A 6,000-nucleotide genomic window follows, 5' to 3' on the forward strand; every position below is an offset into this window, starting at 1 on the left:
CCCAGAAGTGTCCTTTTCCCAGCTCTGCCATCAGCATCGGCTAGTGGGGGAGTGAATCTCATTTCCTCCTTTATTAAATGGGCTCATCTTTGCCCTATGTACGTCACCTGACTATCCCGGGGACGGAGTGAGAACCAGGCAATAAAAATGCCTGAAGGAAGACGAACTGACACCATCTTTTCTGGTGCTCCTGTGTCCTCCCCTCAGATTCTGGGCCCATGGGATTTCAGGAAAGGGAGGAGGGCTGAGATCTTTTGCCCTTCAACCATGTGCCCTTCCCAGGGTGTTTGTTCCCTATGGGGGTGGTCAAGAGCCCTCACACCCACATGGGGCTCTCTTCTGTCAGTGCAGAGCCTGCTTTGGATCCTCTGTCTCCCTCTTTCTCTGCCCCTCCCTGCTCACGTGCTCTCTCTTTCTCTCTCAAAAAAGAAAGAAACTTAAAAAAAAAAAAAAGGAGTGCTCACATCCAGTGGGTGGCCCCCTCTTTGCCTGCCCACCCTAGTGGGGGCTCAGGTTCCTGCCATCCCTTGGGCCAGGGGCCTCTTGTGCTCTGTACATATCATTTCCGGAAGCCCTGCTCATTACCAGTCTATCATTAGGGGTATTAATTCTGCCACCACTACTAATAATACAGATCTAGTACCAGACAAATACATACTGTGCAGCCCCTCCCCCCAAGCCATCCTGAGCACGTGCGAGCACATACAAGGCAGACAGTAAGCTTAGTGCTTGAATTTACTGAACTGGAGTGAAAAGAGCACTGAGGGGCCCTCCCCTCCCCCTCCCCCCAAGTCCCTCTCTATTTGACAGATAAGGAAACTGAAGGGATTGTGGAGGAGATCGTTCTCTGCTCTGTAGGTACCTGGGCACCGACCCTTTCTCCAGGAACCTGGGCTGGGTGAAGCTGGCTGAGTGCCTACTTATTCCCTTGCTCATCTGAGGAGAAGGATGTGGAGAAGGGGCATGTTCTGGGGGGTATTCCCCCAAGCCCATACAGCTCCTGGGCTCCAGCCCCCACCTTTCTCCCCTCAGCACCTCCAGATCCCCCTGGGCTTGGCATGGTCATCCCAAAGAACTTTCTCTCCAAAACCCTTCCTGCCTCAAAGATTGGGCATACTTATGGGAAGGCCCAGAGAGGCCGAGCCTCCTCTCCAAAACCACATGCTCTGTGGGGCTCAGTGTGGGCTCCAGGAACCCCTCCCAGAAGGAGCTGGGGATGTCTCTGACAGTGGACACTTCTGCTCTGTCTCTGCTACGATCACTCTGGTTCTGCTAAGTGGAGTCTGATAATTGGGTTTTCTGAGCATGGTGGGGTATGTGCGTGTCTGTGTGTGTGTGTGTGTGTGTGTGTGTGTGTCCTTGAGCACATCCTATGCCTTGGCTGGTATAGTCTGGGACATGGCTATGGAATTTACAAGTGTAGGTGGAATCTCCAACTGTCTCCGGGCGATCCAGTTCTAGGGACACACCCCATTCTAGGGGTGTGTGTTTGTGTGTGTGTGTGTGTGTGCGCGCGCGCGTGTGTGTGATGGTGCCCAAGCCGGCTGTAGTTTGTCAGAAGCAATAGTTTCAGGCTAGAGGAGCAGGGCTTGAAGCTGACTGATTATGCATCTTCCCCTGAGCATGGGGTGGAGGTTCAGGCCAGACCTCCCAGTGGGTTCTCTTGTTGCATCTCGAGGGGTGCCCACCCCCTGGAGCTGCCAGAGTAACCGTGAGAGCAAGGGTTCCCTTTTCTCTGTGACTCACAGCTGGCTCTCAAGTCAAGTTCCTTGAGCGATCACGATTCAGCTAATTCTCTCCCCGGCCCCATTCATCTGAGCTGACTAAGCAAGAGCCACAGGCAGGGTAGAGACCTGGGGACGCTCACGACAGCAGTCATTCTTAACCCCGCAGGCCTTCTTGCCTCAGCCTCTGTCCATTTCCCTGCTTTGGGCCTGGTCGTGCCTAATTGGATCGGTTACACCTGCAGCCCCCAAGAAAGGTTGCCACTGCCTCCCTTTGGGGCCCTCCGGGCATGTCTCTCCATCTTCCCCTTCCACCTGCCACCCCCCTGCAGTGTGGAGAGGTCCACCTGGACATCAGACCTCAATTTGTCTTGCTGCATTTGGTCTCATTTTTTACTGTTTGGTCAACGCCCGGCCTTTAAGGCCTGGATAGGATCAGGAAGTAGAGAGGGCTTCTCCAGGGATGACCCCCTCCAGTCCACTTCGTTCTAGTGGCATTGCTCTGGGCTTTTCCTGAACACTGGGAGAATGTGAAGGACACAGAAGGATGTAGTGAGGATGATGATGAGGGGGTGCTGGGCTCCTAGGAGGACCTCTGGGGTATGGAGAGATCCATTCCGGGGAGGTGGTGGTGGAAGATGGGTTTGGGGATGAGGTTGGAGGCGGGCACAGAGGTGGAGGAAGGGGCAATAAATTGGAAAGACCAAAATTATTCAGGGACGTTTGATACTTTGAAATGCACTCTCCCAGAGGTCATCTTGTCGTTTCCCTGCTCCTGGGCATGTTGCCAGCCCAACCACACCCATCCCAGATCAATGGTTGTCTCTCCACTCAGGAAACCACCTCCTGTGGTCACACAGTCCAGCCAAACTCAAGTTACGATACTGAAACATGTCATGATGTCTAATGCCAATCTCTCCTGTGGCAGAAGCCGATCTCGGCTTGTTGGACTTGCTCCCTGCAGGCCGAGCAGGGATGGCGGGCTGTGACTGGGAAGGAAAAAGGGGAGGGCATACCTTTGGGACCCCTGTCCCTTGCATCCCTCTGTTATGGGGGAATCAGGGGAGGCGTGCAGAAGTGGCTCCCAGCAGCCCCACCTCATGAGAATACGGAGCTGGAAAGACCATTAGAGGGGCAGTGGACAGGGGGCCTTCCTTCCGTCCCTTCCTGTACACAAGGTCTCAGGAAATTTCAGTGTGACTTAGGAACAGTCTCTGGCTATCCGCATGAGCCCTGTGCTGGCATATTCTACTGATACATGAAGACTCCGGCTGGGAGGAGGAAGTTAGACATCAGGAAGGATTTCCTGGCTGGGAAGGACGGACAGAGCCCATGGGAAGAGGTGTCGCTTTCTTAGAGGGCAGATGGGACTCTCCTTGGGGCTAAAGAAAAAGGCTTTCCCTGAGACCAGGGTGGGGGTGGGGGCTGGCACACCACAACTTCTCAGAAGGCACGCGTCTCCCGTGGGCTTTACCCTTGTCTTTAACTTTCCCAGCCCGCCTCCCTCTCTCACAAGGAATGGCAAAGGCTGTCGGTAGGGGGCCAATGTGGGCTCGGTGTGAGATTGAGACAAAGATGGGGGCAGGGAGGGGTCCTGCCCTCCTTCCCAAGAGCAGAATTGAGAGGATTCTGGGGCTCCCTGAGCCCCTGGGAAATAAAGTCCTCTGAGAACTCCCTGGCATTCCCGGGAGAACAGGTTCCTGGCCCTGGGAGGTGAGTGAGGCGCCGGGCCTGGGGGGGCAGCATGCCTCAGCAGGCCCCGGAGCCGGGAGCTCAGCTCCGCACAGGCAGCGGCATGGGGCGGGGCCGGGCGGGGAGCTGGGAGGATGAGTGCCTCTCCCCATGGCACCGTGGCCCCCGACGATCCCGAGCTTCCCCAGTCCCAGCCTGACTGTGGCCCTGCCTGGCCCTCCACGTGAGAGAGGTCCTGGGACAGGAGGTGCTGCCCATCCCCCCCTCACACCATCAGTTGGGGACGCCCCCCTACTGCCTGTGTCCTGGGGGTCAGAGAATGACCAACGTGGCATAAGGGCCTGAGCCAGGCCCTGTGGGGGGCGGGAGCGGGGATGGGCTGGAGTGCGATGCCATCCCTCCACCACACCCTCCAGTTCAGCCCAGAGGAGCTGGGTTTCATCAGTGGGGGAAGGCCACGGTCAAGCAGAGCTGGACTCCGTGGCAGTGGAGACTTCATGACTTCGAGGGAGCTGACCAAACGTCCTCCCTCAGGATTAGCAAAGTGAGGAGGGCACCCCTGCGGGCAGGGGGGGATGCGTGGTATAGAGGCAGGGAGAGGGATGAAGCGACTTCCCTGGGGTGTGCCCTCTTCCCCTGGGTCCTTTCCCACCGGCCAGCTGTGCCTGGCCACAGGACACACACAAACATACCCCCTCACACACACTTCTGGGTATAGAGAGAAGAGGCAAACACTTGTTACAGTCCATGCTTTATCTAACTTGCTTCTTCGAACAACACTTCGGGAGGACCTGGGGGACTCCCTGGGGAATGCCAGAAGCTTACCTGATGCGGGGAGGGGGTGGGGAGAAGCCCTGGGAGCCAGAGAGGGCTTCCTGCCGGTCCAGCTGTTTCCCTAAGGGCCTTTGCTTCCCGGACTCCCAATTCTGGGCTTCAGGGGTCCTAGAGCTGCCTGCCTCTCTCAGGTCTGCTCCCTGGGCGCCCCCGATTTCAGAAGTCTTGATGCGACCTCCAGGGGATTCTGCCTTGAGCTCAGCATCAGCAACCGGCCACGGCACCTGTTTGCCACCTGTCTGCTTCTCCACCAGGTGCACCACCCCCTTCCTGCACCCCAGGCCTCCCCGGAGCCCCCAGGCATCTAGACCCCAGCCCAGGCCGCCCAGAGATGTTGAGCGATTTCTTGATCAACACACCCCCTTGGCACCACCCAGCTTCCAGAGCGGGGGTCCCCCCTCTCCCCCGGAAAGCCACTAACGTTGGAAATCTGCCTCCCTGTCTTTCAGCTCTTGTTTTCCAGTTCTAGCATTGCCAAGTCCTCATTTTCTCCCAGCGTGGGGTGGCAAAGCAAAGCCTCTCCAAGCCCAGAGCCGCACACAAAATCCAACCAAACACCAGAATGAAAAGCCCTCCTACAGCAAGAAGGGTTGGAGTTGGACGGCCTGGGACAGGGACGAGAGGGAGGACCACGAGGGGGTCCTCCTTGGCCTCCAGGCACTCACCCTGCTTCCTGAGTCTCCCTTGAGCTGCAGTGAGAAGATGGGGAGCACCCAGGGGCTCCCAGTCTCTCCCAGGGCCCGTTAAAAAGGCAAACCCCCACCCCATGCTCTGGCCCGGCCCTGCTGGCCTCCACGGCTGACTTGGGACAGGTCTCCTCTTACCTGCTCAGTGAAGCAGGTCGGCGTGGGGGCCCGGGTCTGGGGGGCCAGGAGCTCCGTCCGCCTGTCAGTCCGTCAGCTTGGCCGTCCTGGGTCTGTGCTGACATCAGGTGAGGGGAGGCAGCTGCTGGGTGAGCCAATAATTATGATATCAGCTTCCCCTTGCCCCGAGGGGCTGCTGCCAAAACGGGGAGAAGAGCAAGGTGACTAAGAAGCTAGTTTGCTCCTTGGCTCTTGTTTGACAGGTACCGGCTCCTGTGCCCGCCCCAGCCACACCCCGGCTCCCCCCAACCCCTCCCTTCTCCTGGGCCAGCCCTGGCCCCCAATCTCTGCCAGCGGGTACGGCCTGTGGCCCGCGGAGGAGGGGGTTGTCCCGTGGCCCCCACCTGCACCCCAGAAGGGGGATGTCAGCCCTCACGGGTGGGGCACAGGCCTGTCGGGACACGCACACGTGTGTCAGGAGAGCTGGGCCACCACATGTATGTTCACGGCGCCTGCAAAGGGATTCCAGGGAGCAGCTCTGCGTGGCGGCCCAGGGTTCTCCGCGGCCTAACGTGGACGGGCAGGGGTTGTGACCCCTCAAGGGCCAGGTTACAAGCACAGAGGTGCAGAGAACTGTCTGTCCATGGGGTCCATCCGTCTGTCTGTCTCTCCGGTCCCTCTGATACCTTCAGGGTGTGTCCTTGTGTGGGTGGGTGTGTGTGGGTGTGTGCACCCACATGCCTCTGTGTCTGTGACTCCCTCCATGTGTCCGTGGGCACGTGAGTCTTTCCATGTGTCTGTACATTCGTCACCTGGGGCAGTGTGCTCCTGCAGCTACGTCTTCCCCCACGTCTGTGTGCAGGTCTGTCACCCTATATCCTAGGTCCCTGTCCGCGTGTAGGTCATCTGGGTCTGTGCACAGGTCTGTGCTCTGGGTCAGAGGTCTG

The 6,000-nt window shown here is 58.2% G+C and overlaps 1 protein-coding gene across 3 annotated transcripts in view; it reads right to left on the reverse strand.

Annotated features, from left to right (window-relative positions):
* The window catches only part of FOXN1 (forkhead box N1), a 28,155-nt gene extending 22,863 nt beyond the window's left edge, over positions 1-5,292 (reverse strand). For all 3 annotated transcript variants that reach the window (XM_045487948.1, XM_045487949.1, XM_045487946.1), the window contains exon 1: positions 5,075-5,292. The gene's annotated coding sequence lies outside the window, so the exon portion shown is untranslated. The remainder of the gene's footprint in view (positions 1-5,074) is intronic.
* Between the last annotated feature and the right edge of the window lie 708 nt (positions 5,293-6,000).

Source organism: Leopardus geoffroyi, chromosome E1, assembly GCF_018350155.1.
Source record: "Leopardus geoffroyi isolate Oge1 chromosome E1, O.geoffroyi_Oge1_pat1.0, whole genome shotgun sequence".
Classification (NCBI taxonomy): Eukaryota; Metazoa; Chordata; class Mammalia; order Carnivora; family Felidae; genus Leopardus; species Leopardus geoffroyi.